General features: G+C 39.0%; 1 pseudogene across 1 annotated transcript in view; it reads left to right on the top strand.

Moving 5' to 3' along the window:
• The first annotated feature begins 11,514 nt into the window (after positions 1-11,514).
• The window catches only part of LOC149243053 (ultraviolet-B receptor UVR8-like), a 168,585-nt pseudogene continuing 156,026 nt past the window's right edge, over positions 11,515-24,073 (top strand). The window contains exons 1-6 of the transcript XR_016246683.1: positions 11,515-11,746; positions 11,855-12,005; positions 12,096-12,173; positions 12,267-12,299; positions 12,411-12,470; positions 12,556-12,674. The product of XR_016246683.1 is annotated as an ultraviolet-B receptor UVR8-like (transcript). The remainder of the gene's footprint in view (positions 11,747-11,854; positions 12,006-12,095; positions 12,174-12,266; positions 12,300-12,410; positions 12,471-12,555; positions 12,675-24,073) is intronic.

Genomic DNA, 24,073 nt, shown 5'->3' with positions numbered 1-24,073 from the left:
TTGATACCATTCCTCAATGTAGTCTTTGGGTTGCATTCTAGATCCTTTGTCCATGTTAGAGCCTAGATTTGCCTCAGGCTGAAAAGACAAGGTTCCAGGTCCACATCAAACCACGCTCAGCCTCGTAGCTAGCCCTACGAGGACAAGAGAGGGCTCTCTCCGGGTCAATCTCAACGAAAGATGATCTATGGGGCTTGAGATGATCGAAATATAAACTAATTTTAGGCTAGGTATGAAGTGCAAAGTTTTGATTTGAGTTTTTGGGGGTTTTGTTGGAAAAAAGGGACAGGCCAATTTTGGGTCCGGGGATGAGGCCAGATTTTTGCAGAGTTCAAGTAGGGGCAAGATAGGCAGTAGTTTTGATGCTTTAGATTGATTGAATGGATGGATCAGACCGGTGAGGAGCCAAGGAGGGCAAGAGAGTCTCAAGAATCCTCCTCAAACAGATGAAAATATTGAAAATTAAACAAAATCTCAAAGTAGAGCACAACAATCCAGTGAATTCTACCTTAATCACTCATTTGTTTAATTTCAGAAGCAAAGAGAAGGGAAAATGATACACATAAACATCAATGAACTTACAATTACATAGAGAAAAACACCATCAAAAAGCAGAGCCACATGGATCCTAACAAGTGCTGCAAAACCCTGGTCTTTCCTTAGCCAAAAATGCAGAGATGAAATGTACAATAGAGGGCCAAGCAATCCCAAGTGTCCAACCCTGAAAATGACTCAGAAAATACATGATATAGACTAGCCCAACCCATTCCCTTGCCTCTAGGGGTCGAGCTCATCATTCTAGGAGCTGTTTGAACTAATTCTAAACAAGGAACTGAAATCTAGGTAGTCAAACAACTTACCCCTATATGCTAGGAAACTGATTCATTCATTAAATTTTCACTTTTTAGTGAATGAATCTTCTAAAACAAGTAAATATGTGCCAAAATTACATCATATTCATCAAGTTACATCAAGATAGATCAATAATTACATCAAAAAGTAAAACTAGTCAAAACTGGGCGAATTTCTGAGCTGCTGAGTGAAAAATAGGCAAAAATCCTGTATGCGTCGCACCAATTTGGAGCTGATTTTGAGGCACTTCCTGAAGTCGAAATTGAGCCCAAGTGTGCTTGTTGGAAAGCCCTACCTGCTACCTTCCAACTCAAGTGGAATTTCTGAATTTGGATGTCATTTGCCCCTCCAAAACTTCAATCTCCCAAGACTGTTTCCTGTGTGTGGAAAAAGTGGCAGAAAGGTCATTTTTTGTGTGTTTTTGACCCTTTAGGCAACCCAGAACTTCATGAAATCCTTAGGTAATCCATGAGCATACATAACTTTTGATGACAAATCCAAAAATGTAAAGTTTTCCTCGTGGAGATCTCCCAATTATAAGCGCGCACCAAGTGGCGCGGCGCATTGGGCAGAAAACCCTGTTTTAAAGCCAAAAAATTCAAAATTGACAAAATTTTCTCCAAATTTCTTGAAATTTGGGCTGTAGGTCCCCAATCAAGTACCATGCTCGGCCAAAGAAGCTTCGGCCAAAAATTGGAGTCGATCATGCTCCTTTTGCCTCTTTTGCTTCTTTGTCGCCTTCTTCAATTTTGCCTTTAGATTCCTTATTCGTGACTTGGAACTCATATGTCGCGCCCTGTAATGGAAAACCATGTGCCTCAACAATGCTTTATCTCTATCAGTCTTGTCCAGCAATCTCTCCAAGTGGATGTTGATTCTTTCGAGCCAAGACTCCCGATCATCATTAATCTCTTGCTCCAATGAAGTGAGCTCAATCCTCCTCCTTTGTGCAGCTTGGCGATTCTCGCGGATGTTTTGTAACTCCATGAGTGCTTGCTGATCTTCAAGTTGTTTGTTCCTCTGCTCCAAGTATTTCATAGTCCACTTAGCCCTCTCCAAGTCAAGGGATAAGGCTTTGATCTCTGTTTGCTGCTCCTGGATGATCTCTCTAAGTTTAGCACTTTCCGGGCCCATATTTGTATCATTATCATGAATGAGAATGAAGTTGGTCTCTCGTTCACCTGAAAGCCCCTCATCCTGCATTGGCCTCTTGCCTTTGTCCTGTACCTGTGGTGTTGATGGAGGAAGCGAGGCCCCTTCCACCCTGGGTGGAGATAACACTCGCTTTGCTGCTATAAACAAATGTCTAGTGCCCCTCTGATATGTGATGAATACCAGCACACTAACGGTCTCATGGTGCTCATACTGATGAGAAGGTCCACCTATCTCATGCCCAACTTCTGAAAGCCCCTGTGAAGCTCTGAAAAAATCACGGGAGATGAAATCATCCCAAGTGATGCCCTGTAATCCAAGTTGATGAACCACCAAAATTTTGATGAGCGCATAGTGGTAAATGTTGTTGTACTGCTATTCAGGAGTCTTCTTCTGCACAAGAGTAGTCATCCTCTCGATGTTTCGGCACATGAAATATGGAATGTTCATCAACCTCACTCTCGTGAAATGCATCAATAACCTGATATGGTATGCATAGAGGCGTGAGAAGCGACCTTCACAACTGAAGTATCTGATAATGAGTCTCATCAATGGCGCATAAGATTCCTTCAGAAACTGAAATGGGAATACTCTCCTGAGCTGTCTCAAATAGCTAGGCCTGATGTAAGGTTCATAATATGATCTATCCAGCTGTTGCCTCTTGTTCCACTCTTCCCCTATATTCGGTATCCCGGTGGCCTGAGAGATGGTTTCTGGTGTCAAGGTGAAGTTTACTCCAGCAAGAGTAACATGACTATCATGCAAATGTAAAACAAACAACTGAACTAACTCCTGATGATGCTGGATCTGAGCAATCATCTCACAATACTGAAAGCATGACAGTTGCTGAAAACATGTCATTGCAAGCGGGCAGGCCTACAATTGAGTTAAGGAAGTAGGCTCTTCTCTGACATGTTTGCCACCTTTTCGAGGCCTTCTCGGCACATTAAGCTCAGTGGTTGAGTCACTGTCTTGCTCATATTCTTGCTCATATGATGAATCTGTCTCTGTCATGGTGCTGCAATGTGTATATCAAGTAGGTGTTTGGTTTGGTTTGAAAATCAGATGTTTTGTTTTAAATGCCAATGTGCCATAGAAAAATGAGGGATTGTGAGGAATATGGGACAGGGAGAAAAGTGGATGGTGAAAATTGTCAAGTGAAACCTTTAAAATGAGCAAACAGTCACTTGACTGTGTTTAGGGAGTGGGGATTTAGGGATTTTGTGAATGATACGAGAGGAGAATGATAGGGAATGATAGGAGTTTAGTATAGGGAAAATGGGAAGCAGGGATATGAGTGTTTTGGGAGTTTAATAATGATAGGATTATGAAAGGGAAGGGATCACAAGTGGGAGAGGAGACTTGGCACCAAAATCATCATTTGAAAACACCAATCACAAAACCCAATGGAGCAGATTTTGATATAAATGTAGGGTTTATATTTTCACACTTCAAACCTTTAAAGCTTCCCTCCAAACAATACCCAACCAAACTAAATTCAATAGCAAGAATGCTCAGACTTACTTGGAGCAAAAGACATGGCGCTATTTGAGTTTTGATGACTGTCGGGATAAAAAACTGGCCTGTTGGCTCTGTGCGTCGCGCACAAACCCAGTGCGCCGTGCCTCCTGGATGCGCCGCGACAGTGTAATTTAACACTGCGGAATTTCACCCAATGCGCCGCGCGGCCTGTGTGCGCCGCGACCTCCTCCAATGCGCTGCGCGGCCTGTGTGCGCCGCGACCTCCTCCAATGCGCCGCGCGGCCCTTCAACACACAGTCAAACACAAAATTCCTTCCTTTAACCCTCAAATCAATATCCTTTGACCTCTTGGCATAGCAATGAAAGTTTCAAGCAATGAACATGTCTAATGGAATGATGGGTTTTGATTTTTATTGAAGCCACAATGATTTTTTGTCTTGGAGGTTGTGTGCACCGCGCACAAGCCCAGTGCGCCGCGCCTCGTGGATGCGCTGCGCCAGTGGAGAAAAGCACTGTGGCAGGAGGCCTAATGGGTCGCGTAGCCTATGTGCGCCGCGCAGCCAATAAACACAGTCTTGGCTTTGAAAATCGCCTTCTCACCACTAACTTCGACTTTCCTTGATCTCCTTGGATGCAAATGACATTATACACACAGAAAAATCTTTATAAATACATGGCTTTGATTTTTGGTTCTCAAAACCCATCTTTGTAATGTTTTAGATTTTGGCAATTTTTCACTTTAATACAAACCTTGTTCTTCTGTTCTTCTAACTTGAATAATGAATATTTTGGTGATTTTTGCAGGGATAATGGCATGTCTTGACAAAGGAAGACCAGGGCTGTGCCTGGAGATTTCAACAACTGAATTTTTTTGAAAATTACATGGCAATTTATTACAAAACGAAATGACGAATTTTCTTCAAAACAGAGTTTTGAAGGAAAGTCATAATCCATCCATATGACGATAAAATTTTGTGAAATAAAACCTCCCTCTGGCCTGTTGGCATTATTGGACACTTTGACGACACAATTTGTGAAACCCTAGACCTAATGACTGAAATGACTCTGCTGATCAAAAGACTAAAACAGGACTGTAAGTGACTTTAAAAGCTTGATTAAAAGACCTGAGCCAGTAGGTATAAGGCATGAGGGGTAATGAATAACAAGACCCTCCCGTCAGATTATGGCATGCCCCTAGCAGAATGCAAATAAAAGAACTGAATGAGACACCTAAAAATGAAATGCAATAAGAGAACTGATCTCTGACAGAGGGATGTAAAGACCGACTCTAACAGTCCATAAATGGTTAGTAAAAACAAAAACAAATAAAATACACTCTAAATTGGAAGTTAGTTCCTATGCACACTTCCCCGACAACAACGCCAAAATGTTGGGGCAAAGTGATTGTCTGTCATTTAATTTGTCAACCCGGGGGTTTCGTAAACTCGCGAAGCATGCGTGCACTGTATGTGCTAGAAATTGTCTTTCAGTTTAGATCAATCTAACTACAAAATAACGAAAACCAATTCATCTAATCTATGAAATCAAATAATGAAAATGAAATTCAACTAACCTGTGAAATCAAAAACAACTAATGTATGCTTAGTTGCTTCAACATTCAATTATGAAGTGTTACCTTCTTGAGATGATGTGTAAGCAACTATTTATACTTTAACTTCTAATGTCCTAGAAAAGCAAGTAAAGTGTGCAGAAAATAACTCAGTAACTGCATGTATCAAATATTCAACCATTCAATCTTGAAATATGATTAAATCAATTTCTTAGAATGATCTTTAGGAATATGAGTTAATGCAATTAAATGAGGATCTTAAAAGCAAATATAAAAGCACGAAAAAGTAAAGCTCAATGATTGCATAGGTTGAACATTCAATCACCCAATTTGAAGTCACCTTCTTGGCCTAATCATTTATTCAATTATATAATGAGTTGATGGTTTAATCTAAGAAAGTAAATAACAAAACATGAAAGGAAACTAAATAATTATGAGCCCTTGCCTCAAACTTAATCCAATTGGAAAATACATAAATCTTCCCTATAGAAATGTTTTTAAAAAAGCAAAAATTACACATTCATTCTAAAACTAATACTAAGAAAGCAAATGAATTTTAATCTATAAAAGAAATTAATCTCACACAATCGTTAGATGGCCATTCCAATGGTGTATGAGTATGGCAAGTGAAGAAGCTCCATATGCAAGCAAAACTAAATCTTCAAATCTCCAAGGAGAAGGCTCTCCTATTTATATAAAAACATAAGAAGCTACTCTATTTAATGAAGATCCACTAAAATCTCATATAGTTACAACCAAATAGCTAATAATGAGACACATATCCCCTAAGTGTCTCAGAGAGTTCTAATCCAAATAAGAAATGATGAGACATCTCATAGAATTACAATCCAAATAGGACACATATCCTTCTTTGACCTTTATCCAAATCTCTTTGAAGGGAATTCGAATTTGAGCATTGGAGGCCACATAAGGGTGCCTTGGAAGCTTCCAAATGACTTACACATGTCATGAAACTCAAGCCACATATATAGATACATGAAACCATGTTAATTTCATAGTTTTTAATCATAAATTCACTTTAAACACATAAAATAAATAACTTTGGTAAATAAGGATCCTAACCCATATATTTATGAAAATGGTGGCTAATAAAAGATTATATGATTATGGATTTGCGACATGTGAGTGAAATGGTGGTGATAAAGGTGAAAGTGGATGTCATTTTGAAGACATTTTGGAGGCCCAACAAGGAGTGGCTTGGTTTTAGGGATGAGTGGACTATAGGACTAGAGGGTTTTGTGGGTCTATTGATCCATCAAGGTTAATCCCAAAGTTTGTAGTTTAGAATATGGAATAAAAAACAAGTATTCATCATATTGATGTATATGATAACATGCTCCATTATTTTATCCCTCACCAAAATTTGGGAAAATTCCTTTAGATAATTGAACAAACTGACATGGATGTAAAACCAATTTCTGAATCTTAGGGTCATAAATGTGAGTTGGCTTGGGGAGAATAAAGTCATCCATGTGCATTGAAATTCACTTTGGAAGCAATACCAAAACTACACGGAATTCCACCCAAACATGACAAGATGTTTTAGTAGTTTGATTAGTAGAGAAACCCTTAACCCACGAGGAGAAAACAATCATGACATTTTTATAGACACAAGGACCATGGGAGATGATATCATTGATATGGGATTTCTTATAAAATACAAATAGGAAGAAACCTTTAGTTATGCTCTTAGTATTGAAACGTTGTTAACCATTGGGTTTTGACATATTGTGAATCCAAGCCCTAATATCCACTATGAAAGAAATGCTTCCAATAAATTGATTAAGATTTATTTTCCTTGTACAATTAATCGCATATATTCTTGTATTTAGAAACTAAAATGTCATAAGGAATTTCTTTTGAACTTTTGGAGTCGCCTCATGGTATACCTTAGGGACAAACCTCTAAGGTCCCTTGGGTAAAACCATTTCACTAAGTATATTTTCTTCACAAACTCCAAATGTACACTAATTAATAACTTTTTTCTTCTAGTTAACATATTTTGTGGAAAACCATTTGGGCATTTCCCCTCACTTTGAGGATGGTACCCAATGTAAACCTTAGATTCTTTAGGGCACAAGGCTAGGCCAACAACTTGTGAATAAGATCATATATATCTCACAAAAAATCAACTCATTAAGAGAAAGCATGTCACGAAATGGGATTAGAACTCAAGTGGGGAGGGTAAAAGCTTTTCCTCACAACCAATTGAACTACACCTAATTTCCAACGCATAAATAAAAAAGTATGAGATTGGTCATATTGTTCATCATTTAAGGAAACCATAGGCCCCATGATAAAGGCCAACAAGCCAATGAGGGGGAGCTAAGGCCAACAAATAAAACATGACATGTAATGATCACAAAAAGACAAAAGTAAATAGCCTAAACAAACTCAGATACCCCACAACTCAAATTCTAATAAAGCTCTTTGAGCAACAAGTTTAGATTTGAATGATATAAAGGTTTCATTTAAGCAAAAACACACACACATAGTTTTACTTGGTGCTCAATTATGTACTTGAGAATGGCCAAAATTTTGATTATTAATATGGCTTGCTCTAATGTTGTGAAATAATTTACTGTCTTGCATATCAATAGGATTAGTGAAGACACATATTTATATTGGGTGCTAGTGTTGAATGAATTATGGAAGCAAAATGGATACATTAAAGGTTGCATTAAAAACCTTCCTCTTTGAAAAAAAAAAAAAAAACTATGCATGATTCACCTTTTTATCCATTGCTTTTTGACATTGAATTAGAGAGGAATGTGATGTGTTGACTCAATTGACTAAATGCAAGCTTATAGAAGCTAAGGGATTAAGAAAACATGCTAATGATTTGCCCTCATGAGAAGCCAATTATTTGAGCTTTGCTAATAATTACCATCAAACTGACTAAATTTGCAAATTTTGATCATAGATGGACTCAATAATGTCAAATAACTTCTTGCATATGTTTTTTTTTAATCCATGAGAAATAATTTTATATTCCACATAAGGAATATATGTGTTTCGATCCTTGAGAGACTACTTAGACTCAACAATAAGCCTTGAAGTCATTACAACAAAGCTTATCATGTAACTTGCAAAAATTGAAACTGGGTGTGGAGGATAATAATCATTCCTCCCAACCACCCAAGATAAACCCAATTGACTACAACTCACATTAAGGTTATGCAATGTATGTATAATATTTATAGTTTAATTTCTCATTAGCTTCTTTTGAATCCCTTGACGATTGTTGTAGTGTATAATCAAAATGTTATGAAATTGCTATATCCAACATAGTTTATGTCCAAAGACTTCATTACAATTTTGTTGTCAAAATCCCATAAAAATGGCAAATTTTGCCTCTTATCATTTTTGTTGGATGAAAAAGGAAAAAAACGCCAGTCCATTATATGCTACCACAAAGAGAAGTTCCTATGCGATAATGGGTTATTGTCATTAAAATCTAAAATGCAAAGCAACCCTTGTGTCAAATATGTTGTCATGGGAAAAAAATGTGGAATTTAAGAGGCTCAAGAGGTAATAGAGACACTCTCCCTTTACAAGATAATTTGAAATAAAAAGTGAACTCAATCTCCGCAATATGAATGCAAAGATATTTAAAAAAACTAGAAAAGGAGAAGGCCAATTTAGTTCATAGTAAGTTGACCACCCATTGTAGAAAAAGTTCCCAAGAATAAAACCTAGGTAGGGGGAAGGAACAAGGTTGACTAAGAAGCATGGAGTAAAACATAAGATAGTGGTCACACACAAACAATTTGTGATTAAGTAAGTCTAATAAAAGAAAGCGTGCAAACCTAAAAAATATTGCTTCAAATGTCAAATTGGGTCAAAAAAAAAACTTATGCAAAAAGTTCTATATATTTTCTAAAAATAGACTTAGTAGAACACATCTTTATCAAACATTTACATGTAATGCCTTAAACATAAACATAGATATTACATCATTTGAATTAATTTCTAGAACTATAAACACAAATGTCATGGCTCACTCTTATTTTTTTAATCACCACAATGTTAAAAAGTTTAACGTATAACCTATTTTACTCATCGTATTTGAAGGGGCATATATTTATTTTAACTATGGACGAATGATTTAAAAAGAGGGACGTGTAAACTTTCATATAATAGAGATAGTCACGAGAGGTTATTTGAGTTGGTGAAAGTGAGACATTATTTTAATTTTACAATTTAATGTCACAAAAGTGGTCGGATCGTCTCCAAAAGGATGACCAATGGTTGTAGAACCATCATTATTGTTATGCCAAGCATGAAAACTTCACACCCCCAAGTTAAAATTTAGAAAATGGTACCCTACCTTCAAGTCACAAGCTTGGATTTTCAAAATTAAAACTCACAAATAATATGACACTTTCAAGTGATGGGTTCAAATCTACATAATTATGGACTTTAGATGATTTTTGTAGAACCATTCACTACTTCATAATTGACACAAACCAATCTCTCTCTCTCTCTCTATATATATAGGAAATTATATTATGATAAAAATTAAAGCGTAGATAACAATATTGTTATATATATTACTTGTTATCAATTTTATGCAGAATTGACAACTTACAACATGCCTGAGAAAAAATCTATATGTCTTTGGGACTAAATTCCCCATACTTTTTGCTACTATATACACTATAAAGGCTTCTAGTATGTGAAAAGCAACGATAATTATTATGCTTGATGAAATATAGATATATTAATAGGCTCATCAAAGTTAACATTTGATGAAACTAATTCTTGCTATCCAATCTCCATGTTTTCAATCACTTGGTGTACATTATCCTCTTCTTTTAACTCCCCATGAGCTAAGCTAGTTGAAAATCTTAAACTATAGGCCCTTGACTAGCCCCCCTTGTGCAAATTTATAATCATGTTCTTTAAAATATTGCATTCCATATTCTAAAGCGGTTTTATGTTGTTTCTATTCAACTGAAATTCCCATTATTGATGCAAATTAGGAAACAACTTGGGCTCATTATTGTGGACCTCTGTAGTTGTTTAGAAGAGGGAAGTGAGGTGAATTTATTTTTCATGATTCCCAACACCCTTCTAATTTCTTGAAGATCCCTATGATCCATTAAATAAAAAAAACAAACAAACATAAAACCAAGGGCTAAACTAAACCCAAAAACACACTAATAATTAACCAAATGAATTGCTTTCCTGACCACCATACTATTTTTAGGATTATTCAAATGAGAGTTATGAAGCTTAAAAATCCTAGACCCTCCAAAGTGCTAGACCACCCACAAACACTATTTTGATTGTTTGAGATTATAAGAGTTGTAATAGAAATTTGACCACATTAGAGAGACAAACAATGCATACAAATTGGAGAATACCTGGTAGAAAAACACAAAGATAGGGTTCCTCCAAAGGAACTTTTTGGATAGAAATCCACTAGACCAGACAAGCTTTGAATAATAGGTAGGCATCATAATGACTTACCAAGCAATGGTCCGTAGATTGAAACTAGAAGCCAAATTCCATTGAACACCAATCTTTGCACATATCAATTACTCCACCACAAAGACAATAAACTTCTGTCTTAGCTTCAAGTTTGTGTTTGGCCATGAGGTTGGACATGCAAAGGGGTGCAACATTCTTGTTAAAATACTGGTATTGTGGTAATGTATTGGAAGTGAAGCTCATAAATATGGGGCACATGGAAATTTAAGGTTGAAATTTTGCCTATCAAATTCATTAAAACTCATTTAAGATATAATTTTGATTACCCAAAATACCATTGACTTGAATAACCACCTATTTTAAAACTCATTTAACATATAGTTTTGATTACCTAGAATACCATTAACTTTAACAACCATCTCTTTTAACTTAGTGGCTTCATTGACATGTTTATCAACTTCTTATTTGTTCTCCCATGACAAAGACCTAGTAAAATGAAACTTAACATATAGTTTTGATTACCCAGAATACCATTAACTTTTTTAACCACCTCTTTTAACTTAGTGGCTTCATTGGCATGTTTATCAACTTCTTATTTGTTCTCCCACAACAAAGACCTAGTAAAATGAAACTTCTTGGTAATTGCCAATCTCCTTTTATTTAAATTCATATAATACATTGAAAAAAAGTGAATATAATTTCAGATTATATGCCACATGAATTTAATTTAAGAGTAAAACCAGTGGAATTTTATAACCTAGGTGTGACATTGATTTAATTTAAAAATAAATTGTGACTTAAAATATATATATATATATAGTCTTCTAGACTATTTTTAGTCGGTAGATCTTAGAATATCATATCATTTCATTTCATTTCATTTATACAGGGCATTAATTCAATTAAAAAAAAACAGAAAAAGAATGTAAATTGTGACATGGAGCCTGTGGAAAACGCCTCTTTTCTTCAATTGACCAGATATAAATTCATTTAGAACACAAGAATATTCATGCAGATTAGAGATAGAAGTGACCGGGAAGAATCGCGTCAGCGACCCAATGCTAAAATGGCAATGTGAAATGCAATTCGTGCTGGACGACAGGGAAGAAAATGTTTAAAAGGAAGTATGCGCGTGATACATGTATCGGTAGCAGCATATAATTTGTTCCATTCGAGCGGTGGAAAGTGGAGTGACGTTAGTGGAATGGAGTCAGATCACACAGTGCTTGCCTGGTAATGTCAATGCCAATGCCAAGGCCAATGGCAACTCATCCTCTTCTCTGTAAAGTATATTGATCTGGTAAGGCTAAATGTTAATGGTAGATATGGTCGTGGGTGCAGGGGTTCTGGAGAGGATGGGCAGTTGGGAGTGGGGAATGTGGAGGATAAGGACTGGGTTTGCAGCATCCAAGCCCTGGCATCCAAAGGAAAGCGCGTCGTCTCTGTGGTGGCTGGCAGTAGAAACTCCCTTGCCATCTATGAAGACGGTCAGGTGGGTTCAGACAACAACTCGTTTCGTCCTTTTCCCTTTATTCATTCAGCTCAATCCTCAAAGTGAGTAATGAATGTTATGAATGTATAGCTTTTTACGTGGGGATGGAACCAGCGGGGCACTTTGGGTCATCCTCCTGGAAGCAAGACTGAGAGCACTCCCACCCAGGTTCCATTTCCATTTCTATTACAATTACTGTTATTCCATTGTTTCCTTTGATTAAAAACTGGTAGTTGAGAGAATGGATGATGGTTGTGTTAGGTGAAGGCTCTGGAGAATGTAAAGATCGTTCAGGTGAGGTGCTGTTGATGTTGGTATTGTTTCAAGTGTTGGGTTTTGGAAAAATACATTAATTATCAATAAGATAAGATAATTTTATTAATGAAGAAGAGTTTTCTTTTGCAGGCAGCCATTGGGGGATGGCATTGTTTGGCAGTGGATGACCAAGGCGGGCTTATGCTTGGGGTATGTATGTAGTTATTTCAATCACATTTAATTAAATTACCTCAAGTGCACCTCGTCGTTCCATTGCGTAATCAAGTGGGTTCAGGTGGAAATGAGTATGGGCAATGTGGAGAAGAGCCAGAAAGGAAGGACGACGGTAGCAGAGTGTTAAGGCGGGATATAGCCATTCCTCAGCGCTGTGCTCCGCAACTTCGCGTTCGTCAGGTATCACGCCAATGCCCCAACAATAACATGGTACCATAATGCTTCAGTAACCCACTTTAATGTTGGGGGGAGGGGATCGGACTTTAAGAGATACCAAGTTTGCACCCTACTTTGAAAGATGAATGACTTTACCATCCTGTCATGGGATCATCCTGTAGTACATAAACCAACTTGTGTCTCATAACTATTTTTTCTTCATGCCAATCGTCCAACAACAATATGTTGCTATAACCTTTTTTGATCTGCTGGGAGATATGAACCTCAACATTGCATTATGGGAAAGCCACTTTAACATGGCGGATTGAGTTTTGAACGTTGCATCTGCACCTTAAAAGATGAATGACTTTACCATCCTGCCATGGCACATCATCCGCGTTAAAAGAACAATCTTGTTCTCATAACTAAATCATTTTTTCATGTCAATTGCCCACCAACAAATAGTGCCATAACTTTCTTGATCCTGTGGACTATGAACCTCACTCTGCATTAACATGGGAAACCCACTTTAACATAAGGATCAGACTCTACGAGACATTGCACCTCCATCGCAAAAGATGAATGTCTTTACCATCGTGGCATGGGAACATCCTGCACTACATAAACAGTCTTCTGTCTCATAACTAACTATTTATTCTGCACTTGTGTCTATCACACAATGGGCCAAGCTTGCACTATATATGTGATCATAAATCCTATCACTACACATCTTCGCTAATGTGTGTGGGTTGCTAATATATCAATAATTATTTATAATCTCTCTCTCACAACATTATCAATTGCAGAAATCTGCATAAATGCTCATCACAAGTTGATAACTGCTTCTTTTATTGGGTAGGACACATGAACCATAACATTCTCTTTATATTCTGTAGAGTAAATGAACCAAAATATTAGCTTCATATTCTTTTCCAAGCACTCAAAAATTTCTCTCCATCCTAATTGGAGGATTCCTTCAAGAAGAAAAAACATCTAGAGAAATTCATCAAAGTTCTAGTAAAATACAGTCATAGGACTTCACAGTCCTGCTTATACATTATGATATCAAAAATAGTGTCTAATCGTTCACTGATAAACTGAGTCAATAAGGCCAAAAAGAAAACATATCTAGATAATGCCTACAAGACTACGCATTTTCACTATCCGCCCAATACAACGATAAACGAGAAAAGATTTAATCATGAAATGATATGGTGATAATTGGTGAGGTAATTCTAGCATTGAATTTAAAGATCTCCATAGTTCCTTCAACTACTACTAAGGCTTGTTTGGACAAGCATCCACTTAACAATTTAACTCCCTATATACATAAACATAAGAAATCAACGAGAAGCTACTTTCCTTCATCTTCACTTTGAGGATGAAGAACCAGATTGTGCAAGCCTGTGGATCCATTCACTTACTCGATGGCCAATCTTTGAGTAAGACCTTTTCCTATTGCGAGTCTCATCAGCGCAATGAGAATATTCTACTCAGTGAAGTTATTCTATCCATTACCCAAACCAGCCTTGAACGGTAGACTATGGGGGTCAGAGAAAAAAAGTTCAGTCCACCAGTGCCATGGCCCCTGAGGGACCCTGGCAGGCCCCATCAAAGAAGGCGCAGGGTTTAGATTTGTCAATCAAGGTTTCTATCACCTGCCTTGGGTCATTCATCTTGCCAAAATAGCAGATGCCTTCATAAATATATCTAGCTTGTTGGCTTACTTGAAAAGGAGGGGTTTCCTACCTTGAAGAAGGAAAACATTTCTTGCTTACCACACAACCTAGGAAATAACCAATGGCAAAGCCCTAAGATCCTTTAACAGTGTCTCTTCAAACCAAGGATTCCATGCGTTTTTCAAGGGTAACACCTTGGTCACAACCCCTTCCCCACCTGCTAAAGCCATTGAAGAAAACCAAACCTCTTTAACATAAGGGGCACTGCACTAGCAGGTGGTCAATGAATGTTCCTCCATTTTTGCACATCACACATTTGCACAGGCCTTTCCAAGTCCTTTGCTACAAAATGTCCCAATTCATAATTGTTAAATTATGGTATGTTCTATGCTTAGAGCAATCTACTTCAATTCTTCTTATTAGCCCAATGCCAATTCTTAGTATAGCAATTACATTAACATACAAGTAAAATGCTGATAGAACATAAATGAAATCAACAAGAGACAAGCCAAGACAAGACACACAAGATGTGGCGGCTAGCTAGGGACAAACCCCAAGAAACCCTTTGATCAATTCTTCTATATTCTTCAATAATTCAGTAGAGAGAGAGAGATAGTACAATATCACAAATCTGTGATTTACAACAGCAGCAGTATAATTCAAATCAGCAAGGTCAAAGCTGGTCAAACAGCTCACCAATGACCTTAAGATATCCTAGGAGAACTCGGCCTCCAACAGCAAGTATGTGCAGCCCAAAACAGTCAAAGTAAGATGGTCAAATCAGCAATGAATGCTACAGCAAACTGCAGCCAGCCCTAACCAGTCAACGCTGTCCCAAATCAGCTCTCCAAAAGTCAACGCAGGCTGTCCAGCACTTCGTCTAGCCTAGGAGAGGCTGCCCATACAAAGCCGCAGTCAAAGAAGGTAAAACGCTGGTCAAAGCAGGCCTAAATCACCCCAAACAAGATGGCTGTACCTTCCTGCGTCCTCGCTGCCCTAGCTGCATCCTCACAATGATGCCCTAACTGCGTCCTCTTTTCCCACGTGTGAGAGAGTCTTCTTTCTCCTTCGTATACCCAAGAGACAAGGAGAGAGAAGAGATGTGAGGATGAGAGTGAGTGAAATGAGACACAATGTCTCCTTCTTTTATATGCAATGTTGAGGTTAGCTGGGGGTGTGCAACACAACTTAACTTGCTGGCCGACCTTGACAAATTGTCAAGAAATACAAATAAATTCATATCTCCATGAATACATGTTGGAATCGCATGATCGTTAGATCAATCCTACACCTCTCGATGAGAGGAATCCAAGAAAAATATTAGCTGCCATAAATAAGATGACCCACATGGAGTTTGGCCCTAGTTGCCAATTTTAATAATAATTCTTATAGCCAAAGCAAGTCACATAAAGATCCTGGTTTTTAGTGGTGCTTTTTCCTTCCAAATTTTCTTCCACCACCATACTCCTCTTCAAACATAGCTCTATATCCATATTTAGCTGAGACGTATTTAGAGGACAGGTTTTTGGACTAGATGAAGTAATCGTTTTCTACCCCAAGTCCGATTGAGTTATTTATCAGTCTGTGAACATAAGCAATCCAATTAGTTGCATCCAAACCATCCAATCCCAATAAATATGCCCTCTTCCACACTTGATGCCACAGAAATGTAGCTAAAGGATCAGTTGCATCAGCCAAAGAGTATAGACTTTGCATATGGAGTGATGTCATCACTATTTGAGGGAGTTTGTGGTTGCGAACACCTTGCACCCGTGGATCATTACCCTGCACCCATGGATCATTAGTGAACTCCCAATCTTACCTTTTCACCATTCCCCATCTTCCAGGCTAGCCAATTCTTCAACAAAAGAAAAGACGATACCAAGGTTTTCAGATGATAGAAATATTGGAGATAGATTTTATGGGTAACCTTATCCAATCTTCGAAGGACAAAGGATCTATGTACTTCTTCAGAATGACATTTTGCCACAAACCATCATAGTTGAGGAGCCTTCAAAACACTCTTGGGCCTTGGGTAACCTTATCCAATCTTCGAAGGACAAAGGATCTATGTACTTCTTCAAAATGACATTTTGCCACAAACCATCATAGTTGAGGAGCCTTCAAAACACTCTTGGGCCTTGGCTGCTAGAGCTTTGTGAAAATGGTAATACCTTCCTTCTCTTTTTGGCATGTCCATAAAATTTTGAAGCATTTTTCTTTTTCAAGCATACCTACAGGAATGTAGGACATAGGCTTGTGCATTAGGATTGTCTCAAGAACAGACCTGACTAAAGTCAATCTACCCCCTATTGACAGTCATCTATTGTGCTAGGAAGTCAGATCTGACTAAAGTCAATCTACCCCCTATTGACTATCATCTATTGCGCTAGAAAGTTATTCTCTTGTTATTTTTCTTATACATCCATACCCAATCTCTAGGTCCATAATTGTTTGGATCCAAAACAAATCTACGTATTTAAAGCCATCATGAAAGCTATGCAATCGTATGGCATGCTAGCTTTGAAGGTTACTCTGAAAGTGTTTAGACCATGCTTGGGGTGCTTCATGTGATGTGGAGTACATGGTGTATGGATGACCCTTGGTTGCTCTGTGATGGGCAGACACATGTGTTGGCTTGGTCATTGATTGCTAGACTATTTTGATGCTTATGAGGCATTCTCCCTTGGGGTGTTGAAGACCTAGACAACATGGTGATAACAATTTTTGTGACGGTCACATGGAGGTTGGTTGTTTACTTGGGAGGATTACTTGCTTGGAGGAGGAGAGTCGGGCATCTTGGATGAGGGTGTTGAGCCCTAGATGGCATGAGCACACTTATTTTCTTGCATGGAGGCTTGTACTTGATTTGGGACACTTGGCTTAAGCAATGATCATGTGGGTGGGGTGGACCTAAAAGAGCACATTGCTTAGGAGGAGTGTTGGAGCTTTGGACACTTGTGGAGGTGGAACATTGGACACATCTTGTGGGGAATTCAACCTTGGAGCCTTGCTTGCCGGACATACTTGCCTTGAAGCTTGACACGTGTCACCTAAAGTTGGAGCACTTTATGTGTGGGCCCATCTTCTCGTCGTTAGGTTGCTTCTAGTGGACTAGGTTCACTTTGTATTGTTGGCCTCCCTCACCTCATATATAAATGTTGATTTGGGGTAGCATCAGATGTGCTCTGAGCCTCAAATTTTGCAGGGAGGTTTGGGTACATGCATTCCAAAGAACCCAAAAACCGTTTTGGGAAATTCCACCCAGAGATGATTATATTAAAATAATTAATATTTTTAATGGAGTTCCCAAGTCTAAACTTAGGAAAATTAAAATATTAACGGGTATTAATCTAATTGTGGGTGTAACTTCTAGAAAAAGACGGAGATCAAGTCAAAACGATATGAGCCTTTGTTTAGGAGTTAATCTAGGCTGTTGGTTGTCTAACAGGAAAATATAAGAAGGGGCTTGAGGGTCATTTGGAAAATACACCAAGAGAGATCAAGAAATTGACTTTCTGAAGTGAGAAGTTCTCAGGAAGAAAATTCGATTGAGGAGATTTCTTGCAGTTGAAGGGTAGGGATAGCTTCCGTAGAGAGATTTTCTGAGCCGGAGAATCATGAGCAGAGAGAGGCAGAGGGTGATCTAGTAGCCCAGACGTAGAGGTTGACGTAGGGCCAACAGGGCCACATAGAGGGTGAGAGAGATTCGAAAATCTAGCGGTAGAGTCAGTTTTAGTAGCCGAAAGTTGGGGTGTGAGAACAAGAGGCTGAGAGCAGTGACTCTGGGCTGCAGATCGATTCCCCAGCTGGGTGACGCAGTGCCTAGGAGAGTTGACACTGGAACAACGTAGAGGCAGCGTAGGGCCTATCAAGGGCACCTCATCTAGTGACCGGATCAGCTGGCACTTTTTCTTAGTGATTGTGTGAGGTGATCTCACAAAGCTTTTGCCAATATTTCTCTTTGTAACTAAATAACCCTGTGAGGTATTCAAAGATGTATTCAGAATTTTCTACTGTTTAATAATAATAAACCCTCAGAGTTGCTGCACCCGGTTTTCCCGCATTGGGTTTTTTTGGGGACTTTTGTCAAAAAATAACGATGTCCAATGTGTTTGCATTTCCTTGCTCAACTTCTATGTTTCAGAATCATATTTAATTTGGTGTAGGTTGCTTCAGTAATTTACTTCAATATTTCAAGAAGAAATCTGAAAAAGGTTGTAATGTAATTTATGATCTAGGTGAAGTAGATTCAACTGGTTGCAGTAGGATTCCAGAAATTGTTAGATCTAGGAATTTTCACATGGTAGCAGACCTGTTGATGTGAAACAGGGAGAGTAGATCTAGCACTAAAGCAAGGGCCAACTTGTTGCAGCAAGCAGCAGTTCGAGTCCCCTGAGGGATTACGCAGTTCTAGCCAGGAGGGCTATATTTTCGAAGTTATCTCCCTCTGAGTGAGTCGACATAGAGGTAAGACTGCCGATTGAGAATTTGCCAAGGCAGAGGGAGCCATGCAGAGCCTCAACGCAAAGCTAGAGGGATGCAGTTTTTTGCAAGCTGAGTGCTGGGCAGAAAAACCGTCGGAAGAAGGAAGCAGATAACATAGTGAGGGAATACTTCCTCAATGGTTTCTTGCTGATGAAATCAATATTTCTCATTTGCTGGGCAGTAGAGGAGCGACAAACTTATCAGCTCCATCAGGGAGTACGCAAACCATCCTAGAAGCTACGAAGTAGGGAGAAAGAGGGAGTTGTTCGACAGTTTTCGGAGGAGATGGCAACTAGTGGCTTGAGGGATCAGGATAGGTTGGACGGAGCATCCAACTACATCATCAGGAAGGCTAGAATGTCTTTCCTTCTAGATGAGCATGCCCTCAAGACGTACGTCAATAGTGTGGTAGTTGAACCTGCGGACGCAAATCTGCTGAAGAAGTACAAGGCTGAGATGGAAAAGGCCAAGAGGATGATCTTGGATGGAGTCAAGGATCACGTGGTGTGTCACGTTGCTAGCAGAGGGATTGCTAAGAAGATGTGGGATGCCTTGGCTATGTTATATCAGGGATCTTTCGAGCAATGGAAGATGTACTTGGAACAAAAGCTGAGATTTGCTTAGATGCAGAAGGGAGAACTTGTGGATCCATTCCTCACAATGCTGAAGGAAACCCGTGATGAGTTGTCTGCTGCGGAGCATACACCTCAGGATTTAGAGTTAGTTAGACTGGCCGTAAATTCTGTCTCAGACTGGTTGTAAATTCTGTCTCAGATGAGTGGCAAGTCTTTGTCCAGAGTATCTTGGGTAGAGTAGCATTGCCAAATTGGGATGAGATGTGGGCAACTCTAAAACAGGAGGAGCTGAGGAGAGACCTGGTCAAGGTCAAACTTGACAGAAGCAACAACAACTGTGGGTTGAAGCCTAAGGAGGAGGAGGATAATGCAGCCCTTGCATCGAAGGGACAACAAGGGCAACAGAGACCAAGGAAGGACGTCTCCAAGGTGAAGTGTTTCAGATGTGGCGAGATGGGCCACTGTGCATCCTAGTGTCTCCTGAAGAAAAAGGACAAGGATGAGAAGCACCATCCTAAGGTTGCAGTCACAAGGATCGAACAGGAGGAGTTCGCCATTACAGTCGAGATACCTCTAGGAGGGAGGTGGGCTGGTTTGGAGCTGTAGTTCGAAAGAGCAACAGATGGGCAAGATCCTTGAGGAGTCCACCCTTGGATCAATACGTTGCTACGGGAGCTCGGTTTTGCAGTAGCAAGATGGACTAGTGTCGGATGGTGCCGAGGAGTGTCGGGGAGATAGTTGCAATGGCTAGGAGCGCCAGAGACTGAACAACGCAGAGCAGAGTTGGCAGCAGTGTAGATGGCACAGAGCAGAGGTTAGCAGCAGCGCAATAGATTCAGAGGGTCAGTGTAGAGACTAGCAGCAGTCAGTTCCAACATTCACGTGGTATCATACTGAACACAGTTAGTTCAGTAATTTTGGATGTTTTTTCAGTTGCTTCTCTTAGCAACTGAGTTGCAGTACGGATGCAGTGTTAGCAGTGGCAGTGCTAGCAGCATAGCAGATGCAACATTTGAGAGGGAGTTGTAGTACAAATGTAGCATTGGCAGTGGCAGTGTCAAAGGTAGCAGTACAATTGCAGCAACAATGCAGTAGTTGGTGGATAGCATGTCAGACATCAGCAACACAGAGGACGATGCTTCAGAGTAAGAGCAGTATGCAACAACAGTATATTGCTAGAGCACATTCCTTGCCAAGAGAGAGTGTTGATTTGGGGTAGCATCGGATGTGCTCTAAGCCTCAAATTTTGCAGGGAGGCTTGGGCAGATGCATTCCAAAGAACCCAGAAACTGTTTTGGGAAATTCCATTCAGAGAGGATTATATTAAAATAATTAACATTTTTAATGGAGTTCCTAAGTCTAAACTTAGGAAAATTAAAATATTAATGGGTATTAATCTAATTGTGGGTGTAACTTTTAGAAAAAGATGGACATAAAGTCAAAACGATTTGAGCCTTTGATTAGGAGTTAATCTAGGCCGTTGGTTGTCCAACAGGAAGATATAAGAAGGGGCTTGAGGGTCATTTGGAAAATACACCAAGAGATATCAAGAAATCGATTTTCTAAAGTGAGAAGTTCTTAGGAGGAAAATTCGATTGAGGAGATTTCTTGCAGTTGAGGGGCAGGGATAGCTTCCAGAGAGAGAGAGGGAGATATTTTCTCAGCCGGAGAATCATCAACAGAGAGAGGCAGAGGGTGATCCAGTAGCCCAGACGCAGAGGCTGACGCAGGGCCAGCAGGGCCACGTAGAGGCAGCGCAGAGGGTGAGAGAGAGTCGAAAATCTAGCAGCAGAGTCAGTTTCAGTAGCCGGAAGCCGGGGTGTGAGACCGGGAGGCTGAGAGCAGTGACTCTGGGCTGCAGATCGATTCCCCAGTTGGGTGACGCAGTGCCTAGGAGAGTTGACGTTGGGACAACGTAGAGGCAATGCAAGGCCTACCAGGGGCACCTCATCCAGTGACCGGATCAGCCAGGACTTTTTCTCAGTGATTGTGTGAGGTAATCTCACAAAGCTAAGCTTCTGCCAATATTTCTCTCTGTAACTGAATAACCCTTTGAGGTATTCAAAGATGTATTCAGAATTTGCTACTGCTTAATAATAATAAACCTGCAGAGCTGCTGCACCAGTTTTCCCGCATTGGGTTTTTCCGGGGACTTTTGTCCGAAAATAATAGTGCCCTATGTGTTCGCATTTCCTTGCTCAGTTTCTATGTTTCAGAATCAAATTTAATTTGGTGTAGGCTGCTTTAGTAATTTACTTCAATATTTCAAGAAGAAATCTGAAATAAGGTTGTAATGTAATTTACGATCTAGGTGAAGTAGATTCAGCTGGTTGCAGTAGGATTCCAGAGATTGTTAGATCTAGTAATTTTCACAATAAATAGAGGGACAAAAGAGTCCTGTAATTTAATTCTTTCATTACACACTTGTATTAGAGATGTGATGATTGGAGCTCACTAGCCTCTTTCTTCACTACCCTTTTCCATTGTACTTTCTCATTTTTATATGACTAGCCTTTGCACGCCTACTTTGTAATACCAATTATGTACCAAGTAGTCTCATTGACCCAATTTTGGTCATTTGTTGGACATTAATAAACTCATCTCATCTTTGACTTGGAGTGCTGGTTTCTTGGAAGAACATTGAGGGAAGACTAAGGTTAGGGTTTCACCCTATCACCATTAAAACATGTGTGAGGCCTAGATGTTGGAGATAAGTTGCCATTATCACACATTTGGATGCATAATCTTTCTTTGATGATAATTTTGAGGGAATTTCACATGTCCTGAGATATTTTTGCATATTTGGAGGCATGATCATCTTGATGGGTACATCTCACACCTTACAAGGCATGTTCTACATACTTGAAAGCATGGTATGGTGCAATGTTTTAAAACTCATCTAACTTAAACTCGAACTTGGTTGGGTTGACCAAGTTTACCTTTGAGGTTGGCCTTCAAACTAGGTCAGGGATAAATTTGCTACTAAATTGGTTGGTTTGGTTCCTTACACGCCTTAGCACGCCTTCAGAGGAGAAAAAAAGCAATTTGCTTGACACAAGCCAACTTGGAATGATAATAAATAGTTCTTAAAGTAAAATTATCATTTTCTTTATATTTCCTTTTCTGCCCTTTTACTTAATATATTATCATTAATTGTTTCATGATATTTTAGAAGGGTTCCAACTTCCAACCTTATCAGACCTCATATAAGGAAAACAAAATTTCACATTCAATCCAAACTTCAACAAACCTAGTAGTGTCTAGAATTATAGTTAATTAAATTGCACCTAACTGAAGACAAGTCCACTAAACCATCAAAAGACGCTAAATGCCACCTTGCTTTTCTACTACATGCCATCTATAAGTGTAGACTTGCTAAAAATAGACATGCCAAAAACAATAGTTCTGTCTCCTAAAAATAGGAGTTCTAGAACATGAAAATAATTGCTCCATTTATTGAACAAAAAATCGATATAGATCCCATTGTGTTGGATGATATTGAATAACCTCAAGGCTCACTATAGGTAGAGGATACTTGATGGAATTTGATCTCGATATTGATGACTTGGGGTAAATTAGTTTGGATTTGGATCTAATAGTAGGACTAGCACTAAGCATGGCAAGTACAAGCCATGTTTCTACTAGTACTACTATTATAGTTGCAAATATCCTTGAGGAGTTTGACTAGTTTGAACTAGAGGATGGTCTTGTAGCTCATGTGGAGGATCCCATTTCTAGGAGCAAGGATGAATTTGATGATTGATCACATTGATCATTGATATGTAGTAGGCTGATCATTGATATGTAGTAGGCTAGTAGCTTGTAGCATGTTTCTTTTTATAGTGTTCCACCAGGATGCGTCCCCTAGGGTGGGGGTGCACTCCCCATGTTTCCCACGGTCTCGAAATGGGGGGACACCTAGGGAAATGTTTCTCCACGTCCCCCTTTTGGGGAAATTTAGGGAAATGTTTCCCCAATGGGGGGATGCACTTCCCCAAAAGGGGTGCATGTGGGTGTCCCCCTTAAAAAATGGTTGGCATCCTCCCTTGAATTTTGCCTAAAAACAATAATTTATGAGCAAGGAAGCCTAATATTCAACCCTAGGGTTCTACTAATGACATGTAATTAATGGTAATGTTAAATGACATTCTCCTTTATCTTTCATTTTCATCTTTTTACTTAAATTTTGACATTACCATTAATTGTTTTGGGATGTTTGAGAGTGTTTCCGACCTCATTGGATTTCATATGGAGAAAGTATAATTTTAGATCCCACTCAAAATCCAATGGACTTAACAATTTTTAGGGCTCAGGGTTAAGGGGATTGCAATGTTTCCATTGTATTCTATCATGTATGAGGGTATGGAACTACCATTTAATTAAGATCATTAAGATCACCAAGCCCTGTATGTACCTTGATATTGGTGGCATTGATAGTTGAACTCCTCTATCATTACTCTAATAAAATTGTACCCACCACTCAAACAAAATCTTGATTTGACATTTTAAGCTTTTTTCTATCTTGTTTTAATGCTTAGAGGGTGATAATGACGACGAGGATCCCAATATAAGCAATGATTTTGATGATATATACGTATTTGATGTAGCATGATTGTTTTTGGATTATAGGGGCCATCTAGAGTCTTTGTGTTGATGTACTTTTGGTTCAAATATGGACTGC

This window comes from Pinus tabuliformis, chromosome 8 (genome assembly GCF_031772625.1).
Source record: "Pinus tabuliformis cultivar Carrire ecotype Pingquan chromosome 8, CPIR1, whole genome shotgun sequence".
NCBI lineage: Eukaryota > Viridiplantae > Streptophyta > Pinopsida > Pinales > Pinaceae > Pinus > Pinus tabuliformis.
This window is presented reverse-complemented; position numbering and strand designations above follow the sequence as displayed.